This window comes from Haemaphysalis longicornis, unplaced genomic scaffold, assembly GCF_048455015.1.
Source record: "Haemaphysalis longicornis isolate Haplotype H1 unplaced genomic scaffold, Haemaphysalis longicornis Haplotype H1 scaffold_14, whole genome shotgun sequence".
In the NCBI taxonomy this organism is placed as follows: Eukaryota; Metazoa; Arthropoda; class Arachnida; order Ixodida; family Ixodidae; genus Haemaphysalis; species Haemaphysalis longicornis.
In genome coordinates this window covers 56,821,227-56,841,525 of record NW_027526245.1, presented here as the reverse complement: position 1 = coordinate 56,841,525, position 20,299 = coordinate 56,821,227, and positions in this window count along the sequence as shown.

The window sequence follows — 20,299 nt, the reverse complement described above, 5'->3', positions numbered from 1 at the left end:
AGGCCCTGACAGTGCGGTCTTTTCACAAGCCTTAATTTCACGGTTTGAATTCGTCCGGACCCTATGTCTGTGTGGTAATGACTCGCCGAAGGAAAATGTTTAATGAGACGGTTGTTTTGCTCGTCAGCCGCTTAAAGAAAAAAAAAACGCCGGGAAACCTGTTAGGCCCGAAATTGCTGCCATACAAGTCGCAGCATTTTATTTGGAGTCCGCGGCGTTATCGACTAGATAACACGATCGTAGAGAGACAGTGAACATCGGGCGGTAAGTTGCGGCATGAGTAACAATGAAGAGCGCGTTTGATATTCTTGGGTGCCTTATCAAGCTGGCAGTGTTTTTGTATACTTAATACAACGGGGTAGCCGTCCAATTCAGTCATTGGCACAGAAATTTGTGTATCATTGCCGTTTGCCAATGGAGACCCCAGGCGACCCTTGTAAGCGTTGTTCATGCGCAGAAGCAGCATAAATAATTAAGCACGCGGCCGGAGAGCGGGACAACAACAGAGGGTAATTTTTGCACTGCATCGATTTGTCGTAAGCAAAATCATGCTAGACTGTTTGTTGTGGCGTTCCATATTACTCTTGCTCCTTCTTTTGTGCTTCTGAAGTAGTAATCGGTCAGTTGCGTCTTACATCTGCCTAGTTAGTACAATATGTTTAGCGGGTCTTCGTAATGTCACAATAAATGCTCCCTAATAGAGTATAAGCGATCGCAATGCATGCGGTGGCATGGGATTATCTGCGCCGTCTATTGCGGCTGCGCACGGGTGTTTAAATTTCGCGCGTGCCCGCATTCCTCCTGCATATAGGACAGGCAGAAGACAGACGTCGCTGCGAAAGAAAGGACGCCTCTGGGGAGAGCGAAGAAAGGAAGAGCCATGTACAGAGGCACAGCGACGAGAGGGCGAACGAAGGAGGAATAGAGCGAAGGGAAAGCTGGGTGGCCGGCGGAGCGGGGACATTATCGGCCCGAGCAAATGATTTTTTTCTGGGCCACAGTCGGTGCTACTCTTAATATCTTGCTCCGTGGTTTAAACTTCGCCCTTCGCCTTCCTTTCAAAACAAATGTACCGGTGCAATAATTTCACCACTTGGCTATGACAGAAAAAATCGCTTCGCCAACCATAACGGTTTACCCTTTATTTAGAAAAGTTAAGAATACCAAAACCCATGGTCACAATTTCCGGCCTCCTTTGCAACTAAATAGGATCATGAAGGGATTCACAAGCCATCAGATAAATCAAACATTTATTTCTTTTGAGTTACAATGTCACAGTAATGATTTTAATGTGATGAATATTAAACCGGTGACGTCACAAGGTAGTAGCTACTACTACTACTACGTCAGCAGTTGGAACCGCTATGAGAAGGCATGGTCTGGGAGAGGACCACTGGAATTTCCTTTTTTAAAGGGACAGACGGCAGTATATGGATTCATGTTGCTGAGCACGTAACGGACGAACTGTTGGTGTTTACTTGGAGGAAGTACACAATGGAGGTAACTAAGACGCCCACTTTTACGCCACCAGTGCCGCTAAGAGTTGTGGGGATCCTGGCGCCCGAGCCTTTGTGGAATCGCTAGATTTGTGGCGATGCGCAGCGTTTTTCTGCTCTCTCTCCCAAAATGCCGGCTCGTGTCGACAGCACTGTGTAGAGTCGAGTTGACTTCTCAAACTCCTGCGTAAGGTGAAGGCTGTAGCGACCATTGCGGCTATAAAGCAATGTCATACAGCGGGAGCTCTGCTCTGGTAGTTGTACTAACCTTACCTCATTGGCCCGTTTGAAAGATTCAGGTGCCCCCTCTCATCGGGACGCGAACGCGCGTCCTGCGCGGGGGTCTGTTTGGGGAGACGCTGTGAGGACTCTGAAAGTGTGTGACGCTTTCTCTACCGTCCGCCCGAAACTGTTGCGCCGGCGAAAGCCCGACAGCCTCTCTGGCTGCTGGCTCATGCCTTTGGTTGCTCCTGTTCTCTGACCCGACGCTTACATGTAGGCCGTACCTAACACTTGACAATCCCTCCGTGTGGTACCCGCTGTTGAGCGACCGGTTCTCGTCTCCCTCGCTGCTGTGAGGCGATCTGTTCAGCATGGCGATGCGCCCACAACTATGCAGCGCACTCCGGATTTTGCCCTTACCGAACAGCCCACTCGCTCTGCGCGCCGACGATGCGCGCACCCCATCGCTCCGTTCCCCTAGGGGGAAGTACGTACGTACATGTAAACCATGTGACTGGGACATTGGCGTAAAATAAACGTGTTTTCTCTTTCCCCTGGGCATATTCCTTTGTCGCCCTTACTCCAGCTACCTAGTAGAGGCGGTTTTGTGTTGGAGCGAGTGCGTTTCAGTATTGGGAGGGTGCTCAGCTAGCTCGAGCCCCCTGTGGGTCCTCAGCGTGTGTGGCCGGCTACGCTTTGTAATGCATGGGCTATGGGTATTGTGAGATAGAGGAACCACAGAGTAAGGAAACATCAGACCACATTTAATTACCATAAAGCATAAAAAATCAACGATTTAGAATCCGAAAAAAGAACTTCTTGTTTCTTGGGCGCGTTCTTTTTTGGGCGTCCAGTACGTAAGAGCCAGAGCCACAGGATACGACTGCATCAAAGCATAGCCAGTGGGCACGGCGGCAACGCATGGGCGATGTGCTCAAACAACTTCCTTCTGTTTCAACAAGTGATTCTCATCTGCGCTTCCTTCCATGGGAACGCATGGAGCATGCGCCTGGGCGACCCGGCTGCTGCGGTTGATTCTGCCGAATTGGAACTTCACCCGTTTATCATCGACAACCTCGACACCAGGAACCAAGCAGAACAACGCCGTGGCAAGAACGTATAAAGCAAGCACCCTCGCCGGCGACATCCAGTGGGCACGGCGGCAACGTATTGGCGATGTGCTCAAACAACTTCCTTCTGTTTCAACAGGTGATTCTCATCTGCGCTTCCTTCTATGGGAACACATGGAGCATGCGCCTGGGCGACCCGGCTGCTGCGGTTGATTCTGCCGAATTGGAACTTCACCCGTTTATCATCGACAACCTCGACACCAGGAACCAAGGTGGAACAACGCCGTGACAAGACCGTATAAAGCAAGCACCCTTGCCGGCAACATCCAGTGGGCACGGCGGCAAAGCATGGGCGATGTGCTCAAACAACTTCCTTCTGTTTGAACAAGTCAGTTCATACTCATCTTACAAGAGCGACAATCGCTTCCTCGTAGTGCTGCCGTGCCACGGGTGGTGTCTTCTGCTTTCGCATCACTGTGTTTGCTGTTGTCGGGTGACGTTGAGACGAACCCTGGACACGATATAAAAGTACTTGTACAAGGGTTGTGTGATGGCCAAAAGGCAATTCAGGCCAACCTAAGCGGCCTTAGCGACAGACTTAATGCCCTGGAAGACATTGTACAGCTTTGTAGGGACCAAGCGGCAAGTCTTGCTGAACTAAAAGACACAACCGAGAGGTTGAATTCGGCTTTGGAAAAGCAACAGGAAAAACTTGTTGCTTTAGAGGACAGAATGCGATGAAACAATTTCATGGTGTTTGGCATACCGGAGACAGAAAATGAAACTTCATAAGAACTTGAAAAAAAGGTAGTTGTAGAAGTATTGAAGAAAAAGCTCGGTGTTAATTTAAAAACGATAGAGCGGATGCACAGAGTCGGAAAGCCACATCACAACAAATCTGCAGAAGAACCCTCCAGGCCTCCGCCAGTAATACTGAAGCTTTATGATTACAAGGAAAAAGAAAAGGTTTTCAATAGCTGCGGAAAACTAAAAGGAAGTGGTATTTCGGTTGGTGACGACTATTCAAAAGAGACACTGAATAAGCGCAAGCTGCTCTGGAAGTCTGCGTTGAAAGAAAAAGACGAAGGCTCCCGCGCGCGCTTGAACCAAGACAGGCTCACTGTAGATAACAACGTCTACGTGTGGGACTATTCTAAAAAAATCGCGCCAATCCACCCCGTGAATGTTTGTTGGAAAGCAAAGCTGTAAACGGCACCCATAACATTTAACCATGCGACGTAACTTAAATTCCCTCACATCGCTCTACAAATAGCAAAACCAGAGAGAAGTGAAATGCACTTAACCGCACCATTTATTACTTCAAAGAGATATTATTGTTAAGGTTAAATCAATGCATGAAGCCTGAACGGTGTTTGGTTGAGTTGTATTGGTGTAGCACAAGAGTGGAAACTTTTTTTATAAAATTAAAGTAAGCTCCAACCCGGTGTTAGACGATCTGTCTTCTCTGTCTCTGCGCCGCGGACGGAGGCGACGAAATTTGCGGCAGAGAAGGAGGAGGAGGAAGAAATACTTCTGTTCAGATATCTGAACGGCCCAGAGTGCAGCCCTGGGGAGTGATTCCTTCTTCTGTGGGGCCCATATGCAGTCCGCGCGGCCTGTGTTCTGTACACCCGCTGAAGCTGGGTAGGTAGAGAGGGCCTGGACAGCAGCATCTCCCATTGCTCTTGTTGGGTTGTTGACGGAAGGAGAGGAGGGTGCTCAGGGCTAAAGTCGCACACCCCGATTACGGGGCGGAGTGTTCCTACTTCTGCGCAAAATTTACATTCAGCGTCGTAGCTATTCGGATACATGAAGTGAAGACGCGTAGGCTGTGGGAAGGAGCCCCGACTGTATGAGGCGTAGGGTAGTTTGTTGTTCTCTGGATAGGGCCGGGTAAGGCGAAGGTACGGTCTGACTCAGAAGGCGATAATGCTGGGTTATCTCCCTGAACGTGACAGGCTGGTGACTGTCCTCGTGCAGCTCCATAGCACGGGAGGTAAAAGCGCAGGCTTGTTGGGTGGGCGTATTTGTTGCCCTCCATTGAAGAGTGAGCGGGTGTCCAGATGCGCTGAATGGAACCGTTTGGGGAGTGGTTTTTTTCACACGCGCAGGGAAGCTCAGGACACCAAACCCTACTGGTAATTCCAGTAGGCTTGCTGGGAATCGATGACTACCCTCCGAACCCCTGGTTGAGCGAGAGCCAAGGTGATGGCTGCCTCTTCTGCTGCCGCCATTTCTTGGGTCCTAGCGAGGTACACGCAATGAGGTTGGTTCTGGAGGTAGCCACGATGATGGCGTATTGCTGCCCTCGATGTTTGGAGGCGTCTGTGTAGATAACTGCATGATCCCCACCGAGGGTGCTGGTTAGCTTAGCCAGTGCTTTTCGGTGACCCTCGTCATGTGAGGGGTTCATATTTCTAAGCAAAGGGAGCATCTTTAGTTTTAGTCCCCAAGAGTCTGGGAGTACGTCAAGCGGAGTGACATTCTGGGCTGCCCAGCCAATCTGCTGAAGCATGCGGTTACCCATCGCAGTTCTGAGTCGGACCTTCTGGTTGGAAAGATGGCCTTCTATCAGCTCTTCCTCCGTGTTGTGGAGCCCCGTGCTAAGCAGCATCTGTGTGGACGCACTCATATGAGAAGACCAATGGCCGGACCTTCTGGTTGGAAAGATGGCCTTGTATCAGCTCTTCCACCGTGTTGTGTAGCCCCGTGCTAGCAGCCTCTGTGTGGACGCACTCATGAGAAGACGAATGGCCTGCTCGACGGCCTTTCTAATCATTATATAAAGCATCTCTATGTCTTCCTTGTCGAGAAAAAGACAGGGGGTTGACGTAAGTAACTCTCGAGAGGACAAAAGCTTCAGTTAATCGAAAGGTACCGGATTCCTTTAGGACTTGCTTCTTGATGGCAACTCGCCTGATCATGCGTATGATTTGATTAATGCTGTTTTTGAGGCGCTGCAAGGAGACGTCACTCTTGGTGTTAGCCTCGAGATGTAGGCCCAGGATCTTGATGCTGGGGCTTGGAGTGATGGCCTGGGAGTATTTGAATGTATTCCTTGGTTTGGAGTGTGGGTGGACGACAAGGAGCTGTAAGTGTTTACGTGAACACTAAAGGCCACAGGCTTTAGCACATTGGCGTACTAGAAGTGAGATGCCATGCATTGGTGTGAGCTTCCTTGAATTTTTTTAACTCTTATCTCATGAGAAAGGTGCGCACAGGGCCACTAGACGGGCGTGAGTGGTCGCGTAACGCTTTCACGTGGCATTCAGCGAGAACGCAGGGGGTAAACCCGTAGATGTGCTTGGTGAGTACACCACCTTTCTTCCCAGTCTTCGCGTGTGCTCGTAGCTAAATCGGTAAGACAACGGGCTCTCGCTTTGTTAGTTTATTAGTTCCAGGTTCGATTCCCGGCGGTGCCAGTAGATTCTTTTATTTGTTCGCTGGAGTTTTCTGGTGACACCAACGGTCGCGAAAGAACCCTTGGGGGGTAGAGGTAAAAAGCTTTGCTTTAAAATAGCCGGGTCAGGATACGGCAACTGCCGAAAACCAAAGATGCGCCGCCAAAGGCTACACCAAGAGATAATGGCCAGTGCAATACCGTCATCCAGGAAACAGATTTTCGACTTATAAACCTTAATGCTCGAAGTTTCGTGAATAAAGTCGGTGATATAGAACATGTGCTAGCCAGTTACGACCCACACGTGGTTATTGTTACCGAAACGTGGCTGCGACCAGAAATACAAGATTGCGAGTTATTGCCTCCAGGTTTTAAGATAATACGTAATGATAGCGAAACTAGAGGAGGAGGAGTTGCAATCATAATAAAGAAAAATATTGAATTCGTAAACATGAATGGTATCCCTAATCACGAGAGCGTTTGGTGCAAAGTAAAATTAGGAACCAATTTAGTCGTAATAGGAGCAATTTACAGATCCCCTAACGCATCTATAGAATATTTAGAGGCGATTCAACACTATGTAGAACAACAGAAGACGCGAAACCAGCGGTTAATAATTGCCGGTGATTTTTAACTTGCCTGGGATTGATTGAAATTCACTTACCATAGAGTCGCGGGAACGAGCTGATTGCGAAGTGCTGCTTGACATTGCTTTCGCTAACGATTTAACACAGTTGGTACATGAAAGCACTCGAAAAATGGGAACAGCGCAGTCTATATTGGACCTAGTATTTCTTGATGGACGGTTTGAAGATTATCAGGTAGCAGTAGAAGATGGCATATCGGACTATCACCTTGTATTTGTACAAAAATAAAACCGACGTTCCTGCATCAAATGGTAAAGAATGCATTGCGCATGTCCCCAATTTTGCTAAAGCTGACGACACGAGCATCATTGACTACTTGTCGTTTCAACTAGACAGTCTGTGCCCTGACGATGACGTCAATTCTTTCTGGATAAGATTCAAAACCATTATCTTGCACTGTGGAAATTCATTCGTACCATTAAGAAAAAAGAGAAAAAATAGACGTAATCCCTGGATAACGCGAGAGATTATTCGTCTGAAGCGGAAAATAGGAAGGCAAAGGAAAGTCAAAAATCGTGAAAAGGTATCAAACTTTTCTTCACAGTTGCGTACAAAGCTTAGGCAAGAAAAACAGAATTATTACGAGGAAACACTTACAAACTTTATGGTGTCTTCCCCGCAAACGTTTTGGCGTCACTTGTCACAAACCCCTCAAAGCCAATACAGCATTGTTGTTCACGACGAAATCATAACCGACTGTTCGAAAATGGCGTCTCACCATAATAAGTTCTTCCAGTCTGTCTTTTCAAATGATTCCGAATGTAGTGCTTACATACAGCCACATCATTCTCCCATATGTCTGGCATGCCAGAAGTAGGAATTAGCTATGAAGGAATACTATCGCTCCTGGTAAACATTAAAGAACATAAATCTGTCGGTCCGGATGGAATTCCAAATGCTTTCTTGCGTAGATACGCTGAATGGGTTGCCCGATACTTGGAAATAATCTTTAATGCTTCCTTGCACCAAAAACGGGTCCCGGACGACTGGCTTGTAGCAAAAGTGGTCCCGGTACACAAAACCGGAGACAAGCAGAATATCGAAAATTACCGGCCAATCTCCTTAACCTGCGTCTGCTGCAAACTCCTCGAACATGTTATATCCAGAGCTATATATCAGTATCTAGAAAATACAAAATTACTACTTCCTAACGAACACGGCTTCCGACAAAAGCTTTCAACCGTAACGCAGCTTCTTGAGACCATCCAAGACTTTTCCAAAGCAATAGATAATGAAAAACAGGTTGACGCAATATGCCTTGATTTTGCAAAGGCCTTCGATAGGGTTCCTCATAACGAATTAATTAAGAAATTGAACCAGATTGGTACAAACAACAATGTAGTGGAATGGGTCAGGTCATATCTAACATGTAGGACGCAGTATGTGGACATAAACGGCTACAAGTTCGATCGTTTACTGGTAACTTCTGGAGTCCCTCAAGGGTCCGTCCTCGGACCAGTATTATTTCTCGTTTACATCAACGATATTTGTTCTGACATTAATCAAAATATTACCGTTCGACTATTCTCCGATGATTGCTTACTTTATCGAGAAATATGCAACCACAGTAATCAAAAAATGCTCAGCGACGCGTTGTCGTCTATTGAAAAATGGTGCGAAACATGAAAAATGCAAATAAATAAAGAAAAAACGGTTGTTTTGCGAGTTACAAACAAGGTAAAGCACGTCAAAAATTTCGAGTATCAACTAAGTTCCACTGCGTCAGCTACCGTTAACAAATGTAAATACTTAGGAGTAACAATATCTGAAGACCTGAACTGGACCCAGCATATCACTAATATCTGTTCTACTGCTGAAAAAAAGTTATGGTTTTTACGTTGCAAATAAAAACTCGCTCGAGCCCCCGTAAAGTTAACAGCATACTTAACAATAGTAAGGCCTACACTGGAATACGCAAGCATCATATGGGACCCTCATCAAAAAGGATTAATTAAAAACATCGAGCGCGTACAAAGAAGGGCGGCGAGATTTATTCTTTCAAAATATTCTCGTAATGATTCGGTAACACAGATACTGCAAGAACTAAATTTGCAACCCCTCCTAGACCGCCGTCGCATAGCCAGACTTAAATTCATATTTTTGCTCTCCCGAAACACATTTAACTTTGATGCAGAGCAGTACCTAATTCCCCATCAAGTGCGGAGCCTACGAAGTGACCACCCCAGAAATTATCTAGTCCCTCAATGTCGTGTGAACACATATGCATACTCGTTTTTCCCTAGAACAATAAAAGACTGGAATGTATTACCGGATGCTATACGTGATTGTCAAACTGCAGAACATTTTGAACACAATGTAACAAAGTATTTTCAAAGTGAATCTTCGTGAACGGTGATCGTGTTTTTTTTGCGTTTTTTTTTGCGTCCGTGCGCCTGTGTTCTGTTGTAAATTTGAATGTATTTGCTGTAACATGACTCATGTAAATTGTAGGATGTAATATTGTGAAGTGTATTTTGTGATGTTTGTGATGTAGCATGTAAGTTGTAGAATGTAGTATAGTCATGTATTCATTTTGTATCGGCTATGCATTTCTTTACGCTTGACATGACGGTTGTTATGTCAGTTTTCTACCCCACCCCTGTAACGGCCAAATCGGCCAACAGTACCTGGAAATAAATAAAAAAATAAAAATAAAAAATATCTAGTGTCCCTCGAGGCTCGTCGGAGCCTTCTTTGGGCACGTGTAAACCATACAAGGGGTCTCGGGCGTTCGCTCAGCATGGCCGCGCGACTTGCGTGCCTGGGTGCACTGTCCCCAGTACGAATCTATTCTGTACTTCACAGTAGAGGCGGAACCAGTAAATTTTATTGACAACATGCTGGGCATCGCACTTACACAAAAAAAGCTGAATCATAAAGAGTTCACGTTCTATTTGTCGACGCATTTTACCCCTTAAAAACCCGATTTTTAGAGAAAAAAGGCTGCCATGAGTAGTGTATTAACAAACTCTATTTTCTAAAATTACTTTTTAGACATGCGGGTATTCTGTATGTTTCCGAACTGAGACCATGGCGTTTTGAGAACGTGCACATCTCTTTCGTGCCCTTAACTGCAGTTTCAAAACGACAAATCGGAGTAAAAGGAAAGCCAAAGCGGTAATGACAAAGCACTTGTTTATTCGAAAACTCATTCACGTTCTAGGCAGGTGGAATCACAATTTTACTTTTAATACCTCTCGTGCGAAATGAATATTCTAACCACGGAGCAAGATATAAAGAGAAGCACCGACTGTGGCCCAGAAAAAATCATTTGCTCGGGCCGATAATGTCCCCGCTCCGCCGGTCGCCCAGGTTTCCCTTTGCTCTTTTCCTCCTTCGTTCGCCCTGTCGTCGCTGTGCCTCTGTACATGGCTCTTCCTTTCTTGGCTCTCCACAGAGGCGTCTTTTCTTTCGCAGCGACTTTTGTCTTCTGCCTGTCCTATATTTAGGAGGAATGCGTGCATGCACGGAATTTAAACACCCGTGCGCGCCGCAATAGACGACGCAGATAATCGCGCGCGACCGCATACATTGCGATCGCTCATTCTCTATCAGGGAGCGTTTATTGTTCTATTCAATAACTCGGCAGATGTTAGTAGAATAGAACAATAATAGTTAGAATCTCCCTCTCTCAGGATTGATGCAGGCAACAGGACGACCAGTAATTAGCGCAGTGCCAAGCAATGCTTCCTTCCGCATTAGAGCGCTTTCTGTGGTACTTGTATCCGTCCAAGTGCAGACACTGCTTCTTTTTCTGTGTTTCCAAGATCACAAACGACGACATTTTGCGTCGCTGGCAGTGAAAACAACTGTGCTTGTTTCCAGCCTAGCAGGCGCCCCTAATACGCGAAATGTGTTTATAGGGGGATCGCCACCCCGAAGGCAAACAAATGAATACGTCCTGCCAAGCGCAAGGGGTCAATAGGCCCGGCTGCGTTAAGGGAGGTGAAAGGGTGGGGAGGGGATAAGAACGCAGCTCATGGCTGTTCTTCCAGACAAACCTTCAAAGGCGCCACAGGATTCCCACGCCGCCCACGCCGTCGGTGGATGCAAAAAGTAGGCGCCGTTTTCGTCCCCCAGTTTCAACAAAAGTCACATTGGGTCCCAGCGTTTATAATGCCGCGACAACTCGCGAGCTTCTCATCGAGCGCCGCCAGCTGAACCTGCGTTCGAGTAAACCAGACCGCTCCGAAGGAAGCAGTACTGAATCACCATCCTTCAACAGAGCCAATTGTTTCTATTTAAGCGAAATATAACAATTGAATATGTTAAATCCGTCAATTACACATTTTTCGAGAACGCAGGGCGTTTTTGTTGTTGCCTTAAAGCCCCCACGGCTTCTTTGTGCAGGCCCCGCTGTAGTGTTCAAGGTGTCCTAGGAGCAGCCGCAAAATAGCTTTTCGCTTTTCGTCGCTTTTGTTGGAAAGCCGGGTAGCGCGTCTAGCCGATAAAAAAAATCCCAGCCAGGGAAGGGTGGTTAAGGTCCTTTGGGGCGAGCCGCACCTTTGTTGTCTCAGGACTATACGGCGCCGAGGGTACCTTCTGACCCCAGTGGAAGGTCTCTCTAGTTGCCGGGGGTAATTACCGCATTCCAGCATGCAATGAGCGGGTGCGTCCTGGTCGGTGGGGTTACCCTCAACGTGGCGTCATTCGTGGTGCTACAGATGAATAGAGAAAGGCCCGCCGCGGCGATTAGCGAAGTTGAACCGGCCGAGGTACGCAGTGCGGTTCGACTTCTACAGTGCGGTTCGACTTCGACTTCTACAGGTCTACAGTGTCACCACTACGATGGTCATGCGTGACGAGGGACTCACACCTCCTCCTTTTGTAATGGACCCGCCGGTTGACAAAGGCCGAAATTCATTAGGCACTGAGCATATTTTGGGCGCGCGTCGTTAGAACAATACTTATAGAGGCCGCCCGAGGGTCGATGGCCAGCGCTCGGAGTTGCTATGGGTCGGTTGGTTATTATTAAATATTTACTCGTCCTTTGAGGAATATCTTGAAGCTTGAGTTAAAACTAGCTCTAGAGTGTGGAAGAAATATATGCTTCTGTATAAACCTTTGGTTGATCGTGTGCGTTAGTAATTCCTCCTCACACTCCTTCAGGACACGGCCATGATGGCGTCGTTTTAATGTAATAAAAGCTAAGTACCTGGTGTTTCGGGGGTGGATCTAAAGAAGCTAGAGACGAGAGTCAGTCGACCGAACAAGAGCAAACGAGCGCAGAAAAAGGGCGACCCTCGTGACCTAAACCATCATCATCATCATCACGAGCCTATCTACGCCCACTGCAGGGCAAAGGCCTCTCCCATTATTCTCCAATTGCCTCGGTCCTGTGCCAACTGAAACCAATTTATCCCAGCAAACTTCTTGATCTCATCTGCCCATCTAACTTTCTGACGCCCCCTGCAGCGCTTGCCTTCTCTAGGGATCCAGTCTGTTACCCTTAATGACCAGCGGTTGTCTTGCCTTTGCATTACATGCCCTGCCCACGTCCATTTCTTCTTCTTAATTTCTACTAATATGTCTTTAACACCACTTTGCTCCCTGACCCACTCCGCTCTCTTCTTGTCCCTTAATGTTACACCTATCATTTTCCGCTCCATTGCCCGCTGAGTCGTTCTCAATTTAAGTTGAACCCTCTTAGTGAGCCTCCAAGTTTCTGCCCCGTAGGTGAGTACCGGTAAGATGCAGCTGTCATACACTTTCTTCTTCAGCGACAATGGTAGGCTGCTATTCATTATCTGAGAATGTCTGCCATATGCACCCCACCCCATTCTGATCCTTCTAATTATCTCTGCCTCATGGTTGGGATCTGGGGTCACAACTTGGCCTAAGTAAATATATTCGGTTACCACTTCCACTGCCTCGCCACCTATCTCAAACCGCTGTGCTGTCCCGGGGTTATTGATCATTACTTCAGTTTTCTGCATATTAATTTTCAGGCCTACGGTTCTACTCTGTTCGCCCAGTGCGGAAAGCATGCTTTGCAATTCGTCCCCCGAGTTACTTAGCAAGGCAACGTCATCAGCAAATCTGAGGTTACTGAGGTATTATTCATTAACCCTTACTCCCACCTGTTCCCAATCCAACGTTCTGAATACTTCTTGTAAACATGCTGTGAATAGCATTGGGGAGATTGTGTCTCCTTTTCTAACACCCTTTCTTATAGGTATTTTACTGCTCTCCCTATGGAGGATGATCGTAGCTGTACACCCATTGTAGATATCCTCTAGTATTCTTACATAATGCTCATCTACCCCCTAGTTCCGTAATGCCTGAATGACTGCTAGGGTTTCGACCGAGTCAAATGCTTTCTCATAATCTATGAAGGCTATATATAGGGGTTCAGTATACTCAGCGCACTTCTGTATCACCTGATTGATCGTGTGAATATGGTCCATTGTTGAATAACCTTTACGGAACCCTGCTTGTTCTTTAGGTTGACTGAAATCTAAGGTTGCAGAAATTCGGTTAGCGATTACCTTGGTGAATACCTTGTAGACGACTGACAGTAAGCTGATCGGCCTGTAATTTTTCAAGTCCTTCATGTCGCCTTTCTTATGAATTAGGATGATGTTCGCGTTCTTCCAATATTCCGGCACCATTGCGGTCATTAGGCATTGCGTATACAGGTTTGCCAGTTTTTTAAGGACAATTTCTCCGCCATCCTTCAAGAGGTCTGCTGTTATCTGATCCTCACCAGGTGCTTTGACCCCTTTCATTTCTTTCAAAGCCTTCCTTACTTCTTCGGTAGTTACTGGTGGGATGTCTATCTCTTGTGAACTACTGTCTCGTTCGGCATTATCATGTATGTCCTGGCTACTGTACAGATCCCTATAGAACTACTCGGCCACTGTGACTATTTTATCCCTATTTGTGATGACATTGCCTTGCTTATCCTTAAGTGCATACATCTGATTTTTCCCCACGCCAAGACGTCTCTTCGCTGCTTTCAGGCTACCTCCGTTCTTTACAGCGTATTCGATCCTCTCCGTATTATACTTCCGTACGTCAGCTGTCTTACGCTTATTGATTAACTTCGAGAGCTCCGCTAGTTCTATCCTGTCAGCTGCGGTGGAGATTCTCATGGTTTGCCGTTTCCTGATTAGATCTTAATCTAAATACATACCTAAATACATTTAGTTAAAAGAGTACTGACACTATATTTCTCGCTTTCAATTTTTATGCTGTAAATAATACCTATTGGCCCAGTAATTACGAACATCGAACCGAAAACCGTCTGCCGCCAACACAGAATTATTATAGCACGTTTATTGCAACCACTTTAAAACTCTGTCGCCGCGCGGGAAAATGGCCGTTCGAACGCCAGCCTGCAGGCGGGCCAGTCTGACGTCATGGTCTCACCCGTAACGTCAGGGGCGTTCGCCACATCGTCTGCTACGATTGCACATGTTCCGCACTCGCCCAAGCAGTCGACATGTCGTCTGAATCGTCAGATTCGGATGAGTCGCCGCCACCCAACAGACAGAGCTACTTTATGCGGCCAGGCGATTAGGCCGGCAATGTCTTCCCCGTCGTCCGTTTTTTAATATAACTGTGGCTCGAACCACCGCAGACCGTGATAGCAATGGCTTGTCGCCCCTCTTATAATCAATCTGATCGCGAAAAAGAAGTTCCACATGCGAGAAAGTAGATGTTAGTGTGGTGAAAAATTGTGCTAATGGTTGCTATCAGCGCTGAATTTAAAAGCGGCGTTCAGATATTTGCCGCGATGGTAAGCCTACGCTGACCGGCAGCGGAGGTTCGGCGCTCCGACCCAGCACTGCCGGTACCGCGGTGAGGCGAGTGCCCGAAAGATGGTGCCACCTGCGCGCTTGAATCAAAACAGGCCACTGCAAATGTCTTGGTCACCGATCGCTGAAACGGCAATTATCGCCAAATTATGGCTCAGTATGCGAAAAACGGGATGATAGTGTGGTAAAAAGTTGTGTCAGGGATGGTCATTCGCAGTTGTACAGATACCGGCGATCAAATATTCGCCACTATACTAAGCCTGAAGTTCCCACTACCTAAGCTGATCCGAGCAACGCCGAGCGCTCTCCGCTGGCTTGGGCGACAGTTTTTGCGGCCGCCGCCGCGCATGAACTCAGATCACGTGTAGCGCTGCATGTTGTTGCGTGGGAAATAATGCATCTTGGCGTCGTCGTCGATTTGCTCAGACAGGCTTCCACGAGCAGTACTTCGCATTCCGCGAGCTTGCCATAGCACAACTTCGGCGAGCTCGGCGCCGCGGTGCGCGTCGACATCGCGCAGCGCGCTGTGCAGGCACCGCGCAGTTTTCGGCACCAGTGCAAGGGAACACCATGCGCCGTCCACGAACTGAAGAGCACAGACGTCGAACACGCAAAGTGCGCAAAGTTTACAATCAGTGCTCACACAGCTACACCCGTACGTCTCCTGCCCAAACGAATACCACCGACAACAGCCGCGCAGGATATCGTTTCCGGTTCCGAAAACGACTATATGACGTCACCCTGAACCGGCCCGACACGCCGGCCAATGTTTCGTCACGCCGAAAGCGATTTCGCTAGTGCTGCCGATTTATGGAAGCTCGCGGCGTGGACAATCAAAATCGATTTTAGATGTCATTCCGGCCTTGGATCGCTGCAAAAATTTCTGTGAGGCATCTGTACAAACTAATGAAGCCACTTATATCATGTTTTAGGCGTCAAAATTTGGTGTCCGTACTTCTTTAAGTGCATTTCGGTATTTCGCTGTTTTCGTTTTCATAAGCGACGTGTTTGCTAATTTGTTAATTTTTTGTTAATTTGTTAACTGGTTTGTCAATTTAATAGATTTGTCTAAAAATGTAAAAAAATTGTTTGTTAATTTGTTAATTGTTAATTTGTTTGTTAGGCTTTGTTAATTCAAAAGAATAAAAGATTTGTTAATTGGTATGACTTGAATTGTAACTAAATGTCATCGCCTCAAGATAAATAAACTGATGCCCATGTTTCAAAAGTAGTCAAGGACTCTGGATGTACTGAGCATGCTATCGCAGCGGCTGTGAACAAATGGAAATAAATGAAAACAATATGAAATTTTTTTCATAACGTCTCTTAAACTGGGTACGTTATTCTGTGAACGAGCTAAACAGGAAAATACGAAACGGGGGGTTGTTTCGCTTCGGGTTGAAATGGGAAGGAACAAACAGGAAGGTTGAAATGGAAATGGGTTCAAACGGGAACAGGCCAACTGGGAAAGGGCGAAACGGGAGGGCCGCTTTGCGCAGGGTTGAAACGGGAGGTAACAAGCGGGAAGGGTGCAATGGGAATATGTTCAAACGGGAACCTCCCCTTTTGACGCAAAATACCAGAAGCGGCAAGAAATTTTGAGCTTGAGAACTTTGCCAGTGTATTTATATGGTTTAAGGGTTTACGTTATTTCCTTTTTCGTGCTTCAAATATTTTCCCCCCTCTTACCTAGGCACTCCAAGCATTTTGAGCTAGTGGTAACGATATTTTATTGATTTAGAAAACTCAGAAAAGCGTTCTGGAATTTTTTTAAATATAACACGGAACTTTTTTTCACAAGTACCATACCTAGGAAAGGTTTGCAAACACTTCAACGTGCGTCACCTGGTCTCTTTCAATGCTAGCGTACGTGTTTCTTTCTACAAACCGCTATTATCAACATTAGAGCCAACGACGAGAAGCTGATTGCAAAATCCTGCCTCTTGCACCTTCAACAAGAATCTCGTATACTAAAGTTTTGGTTTCGCTCTTCCCTTTCAGGCTGGAAAGTGTAGAGGCAGTGTCTGTCGTCCTATTTTGCATCAAGCCATACTTAAACGAAAGAAGCGTTTCATTTGCCTATACACTTTTGTAAAATGGATCAAGGCCAAGAGGAAACTAGAAGAGTTGAAGAAAGTAATTCGGGAATTGGAAAGAGAAGTGGAAAGACGCTCGTCTGGTGCTATGAATTCCCCACTAGCCGGAGCCGCTGGAGCCACAGGACTGATCCCAAGTGGTCTTGCTGGAGGAACGGGGTTGAATGTTGGTAACGATGGAAATTCCTTTCCCGGAACTCTGAGCAGTGGAAGCTTAGGCGCTGGTATGACCGGAAGAAGCCCTGCAGGATATCCTGCGGGCGAGCGCACAGGAAATGCGGACAGTAACACCGTGTTCCCTGGAATGATGGGACGCTTGGGATCTGAAATGGGGAATAACGGCCCTGCTAGCACTGGAAATCTTGCAGCAGGTACCTTTGGACATGTACACGAGAACGCGGGAGGAAGTGGCATTCTAAACCACGGTAACAATTTTGAAAGTGGCAGTGGAAGTGGCAGTGGGCTTGGAAGCAACATGGCAGGAACAGCGGGTGCTTCGGGTATTGGTGGCACCCGTGAAGTTGCTGGGGCTACTCGTGCGAGCGGTAATTTAAGAATCCCAAACTTGGAAGGGGGCTTGGGCATCGCCTCTAGACGAATGAGTATCTCCGGTTCAAGTTCAGTGGTGAGTGTTGCCCGTGGCGGTGCTAATACTGGTGACGTTAGTTTGAATACCGTAGGAATTGCGGCAGGCAGCAGTGCTACAACTGGAAACGCATCTCCTGTTAGCAATAGTCTTTCGATAACGAACCCCAGAGGTAATAGCAACGCGAACTTTGGAATATCAGCTATACCCCCGTAATTTGTGCTAGTGTTTACTCATGTTAACGCACAAATAATTGAACCAAATACAAACAGGCCATGCTACAAGCGGAGCAGAAAGGTTGGCTACTACACTTCTGGCCCTAAAATGTTATTTTTAATAATTTCTGTGAACGGCGAGACCAGCAGTAGCGGGTAAAATATTTGGGAACTTAGGTGGTAAAAAAACAATATTATGTACAGAGTATTTTGTGCTCTATCTAGCAAATCTGGTTTTCAGTTTGTATTCGCAAAGTGAAATAAACGTTTCCGAGAGTGACAAGTGCTATAAAGTCGAAGATGCCCCATGACCAATAAAAGTACCTTACCCTTTGCTGGTATACCGTTACGGGTTACCGAAGATAACAAAACCTCCCGAATTTCGGCTCTCCTGATGACCTAATCTGCTTCTGAAAACGTTTCAGTGATTTTTCCAGGTTTTTGCGATGTGTAATAAACTAATAAACTGATATCGAATTGTGTCTTCTGTGGTAATGGTTCAAGATCCCGCTCTTTAGATATGGCCTCTCTACTGCCAAGGTATCATTCACTTCTGTAAATATTTCCTACGTTTGGTGTGGCAGCGTTGCCTCTGCCTCAAGAAATGTGAAGGGAAACGGGGAAACTGTGCTCTATATGTCTACCCAAATTAGGATGCTTGGTGCGCTCCTCCACAACATTTCAACACTCGTAATGCCAGTTGTCTTGATTACTGCAAATTTGCCGCACTGTAAGCGCGTCGCAGTGCGCATGCACGATAGCATCAAGCGGAGAGATATGCCCGGTACACCTGAACGGAGTGGTTTCGACCGAATTTTCCTACAAATCTTTCACCACCTCAGGCACGCAGAACTTACCAATGATTGATTAGTGCCACAGCATAAAAGTTAAGAAAGAGGCGCCTTTTTACACAAGGTATGTCTTGTATCTTTACTGCTTCGAGCAATACCTGGCGCTGAAAAAATAAACCAGGGAACGATTATGCGTATCCAATAAATTGTTTTTTGGGAGGTTTTATCCTTACCAAAGAATAGCTGCAACATTTGTTTTGGAAGTTTACATTTGAAGCAGTGAAATTATGCAAAATATTTAGTCTGATGGGACATATCTTTGACACTGTTAGAGCCCATAATTAGTTTTTAATAAAGATAACCCTTGTACGCGCATTGTTTAATATATATTTTCTGAATAAAATATATAGAAATTTTAACGGTGATAAGTAGAATGTGAGTTCTGGGGGCATTAGGTCTAGCAGAATTGCGATCCTAACGCGCGCAAATTAAATTAGGAGATCGCCTGTTTCGAGATAAAAGGTTGAAACATACAGTGACTACCAATATAAGTTTTCCTTTAACTGGAAGCAGTCCTATCTAGTATCGTCGCAGGGCCATAGGGGACAAAATAGAGTACCACAATGTTAGCTTTTTACCTTGTCTGAATATTGTGCTTTGTGTTGGGATCTCATTACTGGCAGCTCTTCACCACAATTAAAAAAAACGTCATGGAATCAAAGCGATATTTCGACGCACATTTCGCCGCCAGCAAAAGAACAAGTGTGGCAGCTTTCTCAATTTTACAATTATTTTTACGGGGATAACACAAAAGCATAATTTCACAGTAAATACCCTCCCACGTATGCGCTATTTCTTACTTGTATTGTTTCCTTTACGTGCGTCACATGCTTTTTGTATACCAAAAAATATGTTAATTCTTCAGACTCCACACTTTTTCTCCCGTCATATATTACTGCAAACTTCAAATGTCTTCATTGATTTAACTTGTCTGTAAGCAACCATGAAGTATCTTTGTCCGAATTTCCTACAATGAGCATATGTGGATTTGTTTTTAAGTTTTTCAGTTAGAACATCTTTGGTTAGAACAGTTCTTAGAATATCTGTTATGCCTTGTGTCAGCTGCTTGCTCGTTTTATGCTTTTTATGTATCTCCCTTCAATCAATGCCTTCGGCCCTGTGAGGTATTTTAAATAATAAAATGAAAATATCACCATATCCTCAAAAAAGGGTAGTACTGGTCACGTTGCACAAAAACACAACAGCAAAACATGTGCAAACATGTGCGATGTTGCCTCTAACACAGGTGAGGGTCAGTTCTCAATGTTTTATTACAAGGACCGAAGCTACCTTTTCTGCAATCATCAACACTTGCATTCGTTCTCTGAAAGCCTTTAGATAAAACTTTCATATAATTGAGCTACTCTCGCTTTTTAGAGCACACCAGAATCACAGAAAATTCATGGGGAGGATTTGAAAGCATAAGGTTTAAACAAGCCAGTGTTGTTGACTTTGAAAGCAAAGTGATAGACACGTTTTTTCTTTAACCAACCAGACTATTAGCGCTTCTTTTTCACATTTCCTCTGTATGAAGTTTATTATTACAGTTGTGCACCTCACATGCAATTGATGCCAGTATTCTAAGAGCAGTGCACAGAAGTTGTAAACCATGACAATTTGGGAAACAAAGTGCGCAGTATCGAGTCTTAAATTTATACGCAGGAAAATGACATTTATTCTGGAGTGGTTTAAACGCCGTGTCGTTTTTGCGAACGAAAGATTTCCGAGGTTACTTTACCTCGTTCCCTGCACCATGCAGTCTCGAGGGAAAACGTGAACACTATAGTTAAATTTTCAAGCTCGTGCTTGTACAACACGCAACACGCTTGTACAACACGCAAAGGCGGTCTACCAGGTTTCGCGTAAAAGCTTTGTTAGAAAAAAATCTCGTAAAAAATATTTCAAATTTTCGTGGTACTTCTATCCCCAAATTCATCTGGAATACTCCTTATCAAG